At 39.2% G+C, this 12,660-nt stretch overlaps 1 protein-coding gene and 1 long non-coding RNA gene across 5 annotated transcripts in view; one reads left to right on the forward strand and one right to left on the reverse strand.

Annotated features, from left to right (window-relative positions):
- Window positions 1-94: 94 nt before the first annotated feature.
- On the reverse strand, window positions 95-4,629 carry LOC106558364. The gene is made up of 3 exons (XR_005385689.1): window positions 2,414-4,629; window positions 1,884-1,973; window positions 95-671 (listed from the first exon to the last, which is right to left on the reverse strand). It is a non-coding gene; the product is annotated as an uncharacterized LOC106558364 (long non-coding RNA).
- BRINP3 (BMP/retinoic acid inducible neural specific 3) overlaps window positions 3,408-12,660 on the forward strand; it is a 376,978-nt gene continuing 367,725 nt past the window's right edge. The window contains exons 1-2 of one of the 4 annotated variants that reach the window (XM_038586120.1): window positions 6,413-6,900; window positions 7,570-7,644. The gene's annotated coding sequence lies outside the window, so the exon portion shown is untranslated. Of the gene's footprint in view, window positions 3,590-4,973; window positions 5,377-6,412; window positions 6,901-7,569; window positions 7,645-12,660 lie in introns of those variants that run through there. The other 3 variants (XM_038586119.1, XM_038586117.1, XM_038586118.1) reach the window with 3 other exon arrangements.

Consider the following 12,660-nt stretch of genomic DNA (forward strand, 5'->3'; position numbering starts at 1 on the left):
AGGCAAACCAAAGACCTTACCAGTAATATAAAATGTGCTAAAATACCAACTGTAGATGTACCTTGAGATTATTCAGTAAAGGACAGACTCAGTATAAAATGAAATGTGTAATTTTTGAGATGGGTCTAAGTACAAACCAGGTAGGAGCTAACTAAGAGATATAAAAACCTATGGTTCTATTTTGAGGTTCATCAAATTTTATCATATGATTTAATATAATGCTCAGATACTTACAGAGTTTAACAAATTTTAAGTGCTATAAAATATGTTAAAGTTAGGGAACCATGGGTCACAAAGTCAGTATCATCCTGAGCTTTTTATTCTTCAAATATTTAAAAGAACAACAACCTTACATTTATTTCACGAATGTTACATTTTCTAACTTAGGTTGGGTCTTCAACAAATAACTGTATTTCTTTGAATAGTAATTTAGGTAAGTAGGTTTAGGCAGCTTAGGAAGATTGTATATCTGTATATCACAATTGTTAAGGTTGAATTTGTAACAAATGTAATTCAGGGCATTCATCCTCCTTGTGTGGATCTCAGATCCCCCTACCAACATTTGTCAGCCTGTGTAAAAAGAGATATAACACACAAGTAATCTTTTGGGTAACATTAGATGACTGAAGAAAAACTTCTGCTGTAGGTCCTTATTAGGGTTGGAACACAGCCTAAGGAGAGAAAGAAAAAAAAAAAAAGTTAAACACACATGAAATTTTTTCCCTGGACAATTTTGATAGTAATAAAGACTATGGATACTTGATTGAGCACATGCACAATTTGCCTTGCTGTTGAAATATTACACTTGGCTATCTGTCTTCTGGGATTTCCTAATAGAATTCTAGAAAATTGATGATCTGAAATGAACTCTATTCTTATCAATGGAATTTTAATAGATGTTTTGGATGAAGTTAAGGCCATCCTATTTGTATCAGGAATAAATTTTGTTCAAGTTAGCTTTTTCTTTATCATTAAAGTTGGGCATAAGGGGTGTACAGTATAAGGTATAACAACAATGGAGGAAAAAATAATACAGATATTACACCCATAAAATATATTCTATGACTCAAAATTGCAATGATGTCTCTTCAAGCAAGTCTCCTTTAGTTCTTTGTATCCAAAACGGTCAGCTGACGCTTAATAAACCAATTTCACACAATTTGCAAGATGTATTATTCTGTACACTTAGTGACATATGATGTAAGCACAATCCAGGGCTGTTTGGCTTCCTCCCACTTTTACACTCGTCACATAATAAGCAAATGCAGGCTGGGGGTGCTATAGACTCATGAAAACCAGAGGGCTTTCTGAATTTATAGGTCTCACCACAACATGCAAATGGCTATCTTGGAAGCTGATAATTTGTATCTGGTACAAGAATTGGGACAAAGATGTACACATCGGTAAGGGGTACCATGGCTCTAACTTGCCTTTAGTTTAAAGCTTACTCATTAAGCTTTAGCTTAATACACAGTCTCATCTCTGCAATGGAATTTTAGAACATGACCAAGGTATATGAAAACCTTGGACATGGGGCTACTACCCGAAGTCATTCTATTTTCAGAGAGAAAGAAAAGACACTAGGAAATAAAGGAGGTATTTAAATACTCTTCCAGCATGCAAGCAGGAATCAGCTTTACCTGTGTGTAGGTTTTGAATGTAAGAAATGAAGAGCCTTAAAGCCTTCATATTTTCTTCTTAAAAGCCCCCTAGTTCAAATTCACCCTTACATGCTGCTATTCTCCCAGGAAAGAGGAAAAGAAAATTTCCACTGACCCAGCTCGTGATTTACATACAGAGAGCAAATAAATGAATGGAGTGGGGGATGGGGCGATGCGAAGCAATGTGTTTCCTTTAAAACCGTAGAAAATAAGATTACTTACCAAGAACATTTTTATCCAGGGCAAATGTTTATTCCATCATTCGGCGCCTCAGTCTCTGCAAGAAATCAATTTCCACTCTGCCTTTCCCTCCTATTTGTAAAAAGAGAGAGAGAGAGAGAGAGGGAGGCGGAGAATGCTCCAGCTTCAGGGTCCGGAGGAAGAGAGAGCAGAGGGCAAAAGACTCCCACAGCGCTCTTCATCCAGATCCGAGCTCGGAGGGTGAACCCACGGGGAGGGGGGGGTCCCCCCTAAGGAGGGTCCCGAGGGTGGCGAGGGGGGAATCATTCCACTGCCAAAATATAAATCATCTAAAAAGAGAATTACCAGCCCCTCGGTCGCACAGGCAGTTCCCTGGGGGAAGTCGATTTCAAAGAGGAAAGGGAAGTTCTCCAATTGAATGAGAAGGGGGGGTGGGGGGAGAGGGGTGGAGAGGGAGAGGGAGACCCGGGGATTAGGGTTTCGGGTTTGGGCTTGGGAGACGGGATGGGACCGTGGAGGGGAAACAGGAGAAGGAATAAAGCTCATCTTACCCGATCCATCAGGCGATCGCGTGTGCCGTGTCGGGACACGAACACGACAAGGGAATGCATTCGGCAGCAAAGCCTTTTCTGGTTCTCTCCCCGGGTGACCGTGCAGGAGCGCGGGGGGACGCGGCCGCCGCTCCCCCGGGGACGGTCCCCAGGTCCCCCAGAGCTCCAGCTTCTAAAGCAAGGCGTTGGGAGCTGAGCTCTCGGGGGGGAAGTGATGGCCTCGAGGCGCGGGCTGCAGAATTCTGCGGGAAGCCGGGCTCCGGGAGGCTCCTGCCGCCGCCGCAGCCCATCACCCGGGCGGGCGCCGGGCCCCCCAGCCTAAGCCTCCGCGCTGCGCCCCCGAAAGCGCCCGGCGACGCGGCCTCGGCCCCTCTTCGGCCCTCCGGTCTCCACCCCCAGTGCAAATCGCTGCTGGTCTGCTCATCCTAAAGTGACCACAGTGGCTTATTTGGGGGTGGTGGGGTGTGTGTGTCGGGGGGCGGGGGGTCGTATGGGCTTCCTTACTGCGCCTCCCTCAGTTGCTGCGAGTGAGAGTTCAAGGGAAATCCTAGTGAAATGCACTGATGGAATACTATTAATCCTAATCAGAATGTTCTCAACGCAGGTGACTCTTGAACTGCGAGTGGGGAGAAGGGAGCAGGATTTCCGAAGCAGTGCCCTCTTGAATTCTCATTGGATCCTTCCCAGCAGCCTAAATCATTCCTGCTGCTGTATCTATCACGATGACTACAGCCTCGCTCACTAGTTCTCTCTTTATCTCTTGTCTTCAACACATCCTTTTACTTCTCTTTGCAGATTTATCTGTATTTCACCTCCTGTTCTCTGGGGTCACACGGCTTCTATTTTCTCCCACTGTATGGGCATGGACAGTCAGTAAATGTTCACTTTGTCTGCCTAAGGATCATTACAAATAAGCCCCCCCTCGTCCCACCCTCCCCAATAAAAGGCACCTCTTTTCACATTTTGTTTCTTTTCCTTGGGTGGGGGTGGGGGGGTTCGTGGCTTTCTGTGTAGCTGCTTTTTAGTTGGTTACACGCCACCAGGAACTGCTGATTTTTTTCAAAGTTCCACCACCCTGCAGCTCATCACTACCTTGATTTGGAAGATCATGGAATATCTGTTTGAATCCTGGATATATTTTTCTCACGGTCATCTTGCTTCCTGAAATGTCCTCTGGTAAGTTTTTCTCCTTATATTATATTGCAAACTTATTGCTAGTGTCATTTTTAATAAGCTTTGTGTGTTTGAGCGATATCTCATTTTTAAGGATATTTTTGTTACTTTCAGACATCGAAGATCTGTGTGACTGTTCATTAATTAGTATATTAGTTGCAATCGTGCTACTAAGATATAGCCCATGTAATGAATTAGCCCATCACCTTTTACATTATTTATGTCTATCCTCATTTATATTACAGGTTATAGGAAACATTAACCATCCCCCCCCCCCCCCATTAATGCTTCTTGGCACACATTCTTGTGCTATTTGAAAGGTCAAATTTTATATGTTTATCTAAGAGTGAGCTTAAAAGAAACCTTCTGACAATTTCAGGGTCTGAGAAAGTTCACTAGTCCCTGATCTTCAGAAGGTTGTTCAGGTCAGCATTTGTTCATTGCAAGCAATTACATGACTGAAGGAGGACTTTTGTAAAGTGTATTTTTAATGGATTTAGCAGGACGGTAAGCACTAAAAACCACTCTATGGGAAGAAGAAGAGTGGGAGTTTTAAGTGCACCATTTTTTTCTTACAACATCCCAAATCACACACGAACACGTTATTTTGGGCATTGTGTTTCAATCCAGGCATCTTATTTAGTACATTTCTGATTTTGTGAATTTAGTTGGTGAGCAGCTAATTGGACACAGAGTGCTCATTTCAGAGGCGGAGAGCTATCCGAAAAAAGCACTGATGATCTTGGTTCTAATAAACTGAAAATCAGGGACAGACTTTATATGCAAAAATGTAATTGCCTCACTCTTCACACTTGTTCGACCCCCAGACTCAATTCTTACTTAATGAGTATGTTAATAACTCAGTGGTTTTTTTTTTTTTTTTTTTGCTTTTATGAACATTTTTATGGGCTTCACTGACAGTTATGATCATCACTTCCCCTTTAACTGTAGGTATGTTGAGGAACATTTAAATCTTAGCTTTTACTTCACATATGGACAAGGACACGGTATAAATTAAATGTCAAGCCTGCGTGTAGTGTAATCTCTAATGCATACTCAGGTTTTTCTCTGTGACACCCGCCCCCCCCCCCCCCCGCCCAGCCCCCATCAGCACAAGTTCCTGGTTTCTACAACATTTCTCTTTATTGGGATGGATGGAGGTGAGACCTATTGTTTAAAGCTCTTTCTTTCTTTTTTTCTTTCTTTCTTTCTTCAGTCTTTTCTTCCTTCATTTTTTTTTTTTTTCCTTTTTTCCTTTCCTGCTCTCTCTTTCTAAATTTCTGGGAAAGAACTATCCCTGTGCTTACTGATGGGCTGACGTGAAGACCCAAGCAATGCTTTTTAAAATTCAAAAGCCCTTTTAGCTTCCAGACATGAAAGTACTCCAGCTGCAGCGCCACCCCACCCCCGGCTCAGGATGCAAGGGCTTCCCCCCTCGGCTCCCACCCCCAGCCCGGGGGAACGGGGCTGAGCCTGCGGTGCGCACCGCTGGGCGCCCCTCGCCCGCCACTACTTTCTACCTGGTCTCCTTCCTCGTCTGGTCGTCCTGGCTGACAAGTGCCATCAGCCGCCGTGACTTTAGTTGCAGGAGCGAGGGCTTAGCAGAATTCAATTCAAACACCCTCTTTGGAGGACTGCTGCTGTTGCGCAAGGGGGGAAGGAGGGGGTGGGGGAGATAAAACCCCAAAAGCAAGAGCAAAAAAAAAAAAAAACCCGCAACTTTCAGTGCAGTCGGGTCTTCTCCTCTGGACCCAGTCTACTCCAGCAAAGCACAGACGCACGGTGCTTAGGTAAGTGCGTTTTGCTGTATTCTAGCCTGAAACTCCAGCTGGTGGCAGGGGGACATTTACGTCTGAGAGCTCCGCCGCCAAGGACGCTGCAAGCTGAGGGCCAGCAACAGGCGACTGTGCCTGGGGGTTTCTCCGCAGCTCCCGGCAACGCCTAAGCCACCTGGGCGCCCGGAGCGCGGCCCGCGAGGTGCGGGGTTGCAGCGGGGCCGCGGGCTGGGTGCGGGGCGGGGCGGGGCGGGGGCGGCCTGGGGGGGCCTGTCCCGCTCCCCGCCCGCTCCCCGCCTGCTCCCCGCCAGCTCCCTGCCCGCTCCCTGCCCGCTCCCTGCCCGCCCCGCGCTCGGCCCCTGCAGCGCCCGCCGCTCGGTGCGGGCAGCGGCAGCCCCGGGAGCGCGGGGCGCGCGGGGCTGGGGGGCTGGGCTGGGCTGGGGGTGCAGCCGTGCCCGACGCACCATTTCCAGCCTGCCTCAGGCCAAACTTGAGCAAAACCCCTCATTCTGTCCGAGAGGACGGGCTTGGGAGCTCTAGAGTCTTATCAACGCCCTTTTGCATATTTGCATCTATTTATTTATTTATTTATTTATTTATTTATTTATTTATTTATTTATTCTTTTTAATGAGCTGCACCTCAGACGAATGCATGAGGGCTTTTCAGCATGCCCGCTTTATATAAAAAGCCATAATCGCCCTCTTCATGCCCCCCCCCCCAGCCCCCCCTCCCGCCGCCCCTGCTTAGTTGGGCTCACACCTGCTAAGGGACTGCTCAGGCTCTGGGTTCAAGTATTACTGACCGTGGCTCCCTGTCTGCCTTCAGTGACTCGCGGGAATCTGGGGGGGGGGGCCTTGGGGGGGGGCGAGAGTTGGATTTCAACTTGGAGCTGGAGCTGAGACTGTCAGGTTGAAGTTAAAGCTTAAAGAATGAGGTTGGGAGCCGTGTGGCTTCTATGAGACCCACTTGCAAGTTGGGCTTTTCATTTTTCCGTTTTCCCTTTTTTTTTTTTTTCTGGAGGTGGGGTGGGAAGTAGGAGGATCTGGGACTGGGAGCGCTCCCCTCAGAGTCCACCCGAGAGGGGGTGGTGCTTCTTGGCCGCTGATTTCTGCTGGTTCTGCAGCCAGGCAGCGGCAGAGAGTTGGTGTCTCTGAGGGCTGTGCTCCTAGTCCCCAGGAGTTGAACCCGAGAGTGTTTTACTCTGCACCAGGTCGAGAACGTGACCAGCCCTTTAGAGCAGGGACCTCTTTCTAATGGGAATGTGTACGGGAAACGCTGGGGAGGCTCTCCCTCCGAAGATGAGATGCCTGCTTGGAGCTGTGTGAGATGCACACCAGTGGCTTGAAGAGAGGAGGAGGTGACAGGGGTTGCAGAATAACCCTACTATTGCTTACAAATATTCTAGCCAGTCAAATGTATGGAAGCAAAGAAGAAAGCATCAGGGTATTAAACTCAGCAGCTTCGAAGACAGATGATTCAGAATTTTGAGACTTTTGTGCATGCTGTTTAGATTTGTTTGTCATCATGCAGTTAAGCAGGTAAGGATTGAATGTCTATATTTTATTGACAGTCATATAACCTGTATTTGACCCATTTCGTGGTAATTTTTCCCTGCTTCAAGCGATGGGATATGTGTCTTTTCAGATGGTTCTGCTAGGATGCATAACTTCTTAGTATTCACGTTTGTGAAACCTTTAAATCCATTTAAACGTTTAACTTGCATTCATTTGAATGATTTAACAATGTTACAAAAATCATAAACTGGGTAGAGGTGAGAGGAGGAAATGGGGAGGGTCCGGAGTTGGAGGAAAGGATGCATAACCCTAATGAAGTATGTAAAATAGTAGTTGGAGGAATGCCTTGAAATAGTGCTTCTTCTTAAGGTCACAGACCTTAATATAAGAACAATTGGAGAACTATAAAAGGCATTTTGAACTAGAAATTTAATTCTGACTACTTGGGAAAAATGCTGAGTGGGTTATAGCCATATTATTTTCCAATTTCAAAAAAAAAAAAATTCTTGAGGTGGGGGTTGGTTGGGTTTTCAAAAAGGATAAGAAAAGAGCTTGCCCTAAGGCAACGTTATGTAGGACCCCAGTAGAGAAATCTTTGGGCTTGGAAAACCAGTTGGAAACTGAAAAAATAAATTTAGAAAATTAAAGTAAATCTCTCATAATTAAAGCTATTTTAAATTCTAAATTTTGTAGATGTATGATAGTACCAGCCAATAGATTTCTTCTGTTAAACAAAAAACTCAATTAAAATGACAACACACATCGTGAGTATGTGAAGTTTTATTATTATTATTATTATTATTATTATTGATAATGTTTTGTTATGTTTTGCCTACATATTGAAGGAGTCTGGAGTCCCCATGTAATGAAGCAAAAATTTAATAAAACATGATCCTAAAACATTTTCATTTATTTCTAACACTTTCTCTTCTCTAAGAAATTGTATTCTTTACGATTTTCTCTGGGAAATATTTTTAGTACTTACATTTATTGATGTGGATCCCTGATCAATAATTTTTCTGCTTGTAAGGCTCACTGATAACATCTTGAAGATATAAGAAAGATAATTGAAACTTTGGGTCATAAAATCGTGAAGTTACAGTGCTTTTCTTAAAAGGAGTTTGAGGCAAGAGGTAGTTTTTACTCCACTGGAGAAAGTAATTTGTCAATGAGTGTCAATTCCTCAATTCTTTTGCATCTTACCTTCTGGAATGTTATTGTAGTGAACATGCTCATTTTATGTGTGTGTGTTTGTGTGTGTGTGTGTGTGCACGCTCACCCACTTTTAGTTGGGTGGAGAAAGTATTTATTTAATCTACATTGCTTTAGTAATGTTTTCCAAATGAAATAGACACGATGCATATATGATTGATTTCATTTATCATTTAATCAGATAATATGTAATTCTAGCCTCTCATGAAATATTTTCCTAAACTCAACATTATAATGGAAATGTAAATTTTTTAAATAAAATACAGTACATCTTGATTTTCTTCATGCAAAATGATTGATATATCATAATTAAGTAAATCAAACCTAAGTAGGAAGAAACCTTTCGGATTCTTAAAGTGTGTTAGTGAGTGTGTGTGTGTGTGTGTGTATACTATATATACACATGCATATATAAAATTAACCTTACTACTAGATTTGTATGTTCTTTAAATAAAAATGGAATGTCTTTTCAGAATAGTGCCTCTGTGTGTTTCTCTACAAGTGCAAAGAACTTAACTGGTAGGACTTCAAAACTTTGATACCTTGTTATCAACCTATGCTTTATTCCCTATATTCCCTGTTATTTTGACTTTTTTTCATATTACCTCTAAAATGAGCAGTTACAGACTTGAATAAGTGTCTACAATTTTTGTAATCTAGAAAATTGAGTACGAGTTTGAAGTTCAGATACAAACAGGAACATAACACCAATCTGTGGCATGTTGAGCACAAATTTATCTTTCATGAAAAAATATCACAAAAGCTATTTGGTAATATGATTATGACTTATGACTAATGAGATAGACTTCTAAGATTCTTAACATTTTTCTCTTTATCCCCAGTAGTGGGCTATCGTGAAACATAGAGTAAGATGGGTTTAGGATTCCTTCCTCAATGTCACTTCTAGTTCTATCTCCTAAATACAATCCTATTGAAATTTCTTGACCACTCTTCATTTATTTTCCTTAACTCTCACGTGGGGAAAATAATTCTGCTTAATAGTGTTGTCATAGATAATAAGAGATGATGCTTTAAACAGACAAACATGCAATGAAGACAAAATGTATTTTGAAAAATACATTTACTTTTTTTTTTGCTTTGTTTTTGATAAAGTTCTCTTTCCATGAAAAAGTAAGGATGTTGACAACTTTTTAAAAAAAATATTAGTATCAAATATTTTTGGTTTATGGTGCCATGGTGTCTAATGAGTATAAATCATATTTTCTTTTTGTTTTGATATTGTGTACCTAAAAAAACAAAAGTTCAAGAATACATTCTTTGAGGCACATTAGTTTTTAATTACATTATGTTTACTTTGGCTTTAATGTACTTCTGACACAAGCCACATTAACAAAAAGAGTTATTCTTGATTAACTTTTCAGGGTCATTTAGTGAAAGGAAAGTATGGTTTCTTAGCACATTTATATTATTAACCTGATGATTCCTGTCAGTTTAATTGAAACAAGATAAAAATATTCCCGTGTAGCAACTTCAAAAAATGGAGAAACTAAAAAAATACCAGTTTTAATTTCAAACATCATTTATAAACTAATATTAAGTTTACCAGAATTAATTAGGAAACATCCGGCTTTGTTGGTGTTTTAATTTAGCAACTACTTGGATATTTTCATCTAGGCATTTAGGAATGTAACTGAGCAGTTACTCCATTCAAGGCTATGTGGTTTTGTGATGTTAATATCTACAATTTGTAAGTTCTAAAGCAAAACAAAAGAAAAATAATTTGTTTGAATATTATTGATTGCTAATGGATTGTTAAAAGAAGGGGATAGGATAATAACGTTTATTCTAGTGTAGAAAAAAAGGATTCTCTAAAATAAATTCTATCATGAACACTAATGACATTTCTACTGAAAATATATCTGGAAGTTATTCTTAATTTCTTTTTTTCTTCCTTCCCTGTCTTTCTTTTTATTTTTTTTTAAGTGACATCAAATGGCCACTCAAACCATTTTTTACTGATCATCAAATATCCTTATCAATACCATTTTAAAGCTTTCATTACTATCATTTCGGAACATATTTGATAAGTCTTCATAGATAATGATTTCATAAACTATGAATCCACTCTTCGGTACTTAATATATGAAATAAAGTATTCATGCATACAGTTCTGGGCTATTTCTCAATTTTGTATTCGAAATAACAAATCATGAATAACTAGTTGATGCTCTATAATTGAAATAAACCCAATTACAAATCTCTAACCAATTTCTTTTCCCCTAATATTGATAGATAAACTTAACATATTTTTAATGAGTTGACCGGATTCCTAGGTAGTTATCATGAAACAAACAGATGTGTTGATTTTTAAAATGTTTATTTTTAACCAAGAAAGAATAAGTTCAGGTGTGGAAAGATGACATGCGTCCTAAAAAATTAAAAAGTCTTATAGATTCTTAATTTTCCATATTCCTTGTTGTCTCTTAAACACAATTTACAATTTCTCACAATATTTATTTGTTCTTAAATTTACAGTTAAATTGGTGTTTATCCTCAGTGTGACCTATTTTTATTTATAATTAATATTTTAGGAGTGTTTGTTTTAATGCTTATACCTAATTTACTCAGATGTATATGTCTTTGAAAGCACCCAAAGCATAACAAATTTCCTTTAACAGCTAATAAAGAAGTTACCATGTTATAGTTCCAGCAAATTAGATTTATAAAATACTCATTTATTGATTAAATTAATAAATATGTGAACATTACATTCAAATGTATTGTAGCTCTCTGCTATATAAGAATTATTGTCTCATAATGGTGTGTTTCATTTAAATTCCATTATAGAATTATTGTGAAAGAATACTTATAGATAGTCTTCCTGATTTCTGTGAATATCAGCCAACCTCATCAGGATTGAGCTGTTTTTTATTAACTTTTCTGGAGTCTTGCATTTTGTTAATTTTAAAAGCTATCTCTAGAATATTGTACTATTAAAAAACAATTTTGCCTTGGGAAGAGCAGAACTGAGTAGGCATGCATTTTAGATTTCCAGTGTCAAATAGTGGCCAGAATATAAGCACAGTGCTACTTTACAGATTCATTAAACACTCATCCTCACAACTGGAAAACATTTTCTTTAAAACATTCCAGATGATGTCCACAAATGCAAAAGTTTGGGAAAATGATTAAATTAAACCAGCATATAAATTTAAAAATTGAAGCATAGGTTCAATCAAGTATCATATTACAGAATCACATATGTTATGTATAATGTGTTCTTTGTAACCTATAATATCTTTGATAGGCATATCCTTTTAAGAAACAAGGTTTTCTTAACTGCTTCAGATATGGAATTTAATGCTGTGTGCAGAAGCTTCTTCTGTTGTAAAGTAAATATAGAACAAAACTAATTCAATCAGGAAGTCCTACAGTAGACAATACATTTAAGTGTCTTTCATGTCTTTAGTATGGTAACATTTCAGATGGTTTGAAAAATCAGCCCTTTATATGTACATAGATGATAGAACAGTATTTTTCAGAAGTCAACACCTGTTAAATAATAATAAACACAATTTAAATATTTAGAAGAAAATCATTAGTGGTGAAATAAATATTGCAACAAAGTTGTAAAGAGTGATAGGTAATTAACTCATGCTTTTCTCAACACTTTCTTATAAAATACCAAAGATTAATAAATAGACTAAGCGTAGCTTACACAAAACATTTACATTGAGTGACTCAAGTTTACAGTAATTGAAATCTTGATTATTCATTCAGACCTGTCACTAATATACAAAGTGAAGTACATTTTTTAAATGTGGTAAGCAGTGCTTGGGAGATTATCCTATGGAATAATGTGGCAGACTAAAAGTTTCCAAAATAGAATAAAAAGAATCTGCAACTACCAATCAATAACAGTAACAACTAGAAAGTATTTTTGTTGTTGTTCCTTTTTACTAATTTCACTCCAAATGGAGTTTTTAAAAAAACTTGTTAATTTTAATTCAAAAATTTTCTTGAAAAAAGCAATTATTATAGGATATGTGTTTTCCAATTTGTAAGATGTACTCTTTCATACTTAGGAAGTTTCAACAATTACCCCAAAACATTATCATTTTTACATTGTGACTTAAGAGAAGTGAATTGAAACTTAAAATTTACAGCTAAGGAAAAGGGACTCCTGAGCAATTTCTTAAGGGGCACTCCACATATCTTGTAAAATTAAATTTAAAACTTCTTTTTTGATTAACATACTTGTTTTAAGCATCTTTCTCCCCTTTGAGTGGAGATGTAGCTTATGGATTTATAAGCCTCTTTTCCCCCAACACACAGATTTTTGTAATATATCACTCCTTATTTGAGAACTTTTAGATCAAAGACAGATTATTGACACTTTATTTTTTTACTTTATTATTACTATTATTATTATTATTATCATTATCATTATTGTTTTAAAAAAGGAGAGAGAAAATGCCAAGCAGATGCCTTGCTGGTTGCAGAGCCCCTCACAGGGCTTGATCCTACCACTCTGAGATCATGACCTGAGCAAAATCAAGAGTATGGCAATCAACTGACTGAGCCACCCAGGGGCCCCTTGACATTTTAAAT

This window comes from Canis lupus, chromosome 38 (genome assembly GCF_011100685.1).
Source record: "Canis lupus familiaris isolate Mischka breed German Shepherd chromosome 38, alternate assembly UU_Cfam_GSD_1.0, whole genome shotgun sequence".
In the NCBI taxonomy this organism is placed as follows: Eukaryota; Metazoa; Chordata; class Mammalia; order Carnivora; family Canidae; genus Canis; species Canis lupus.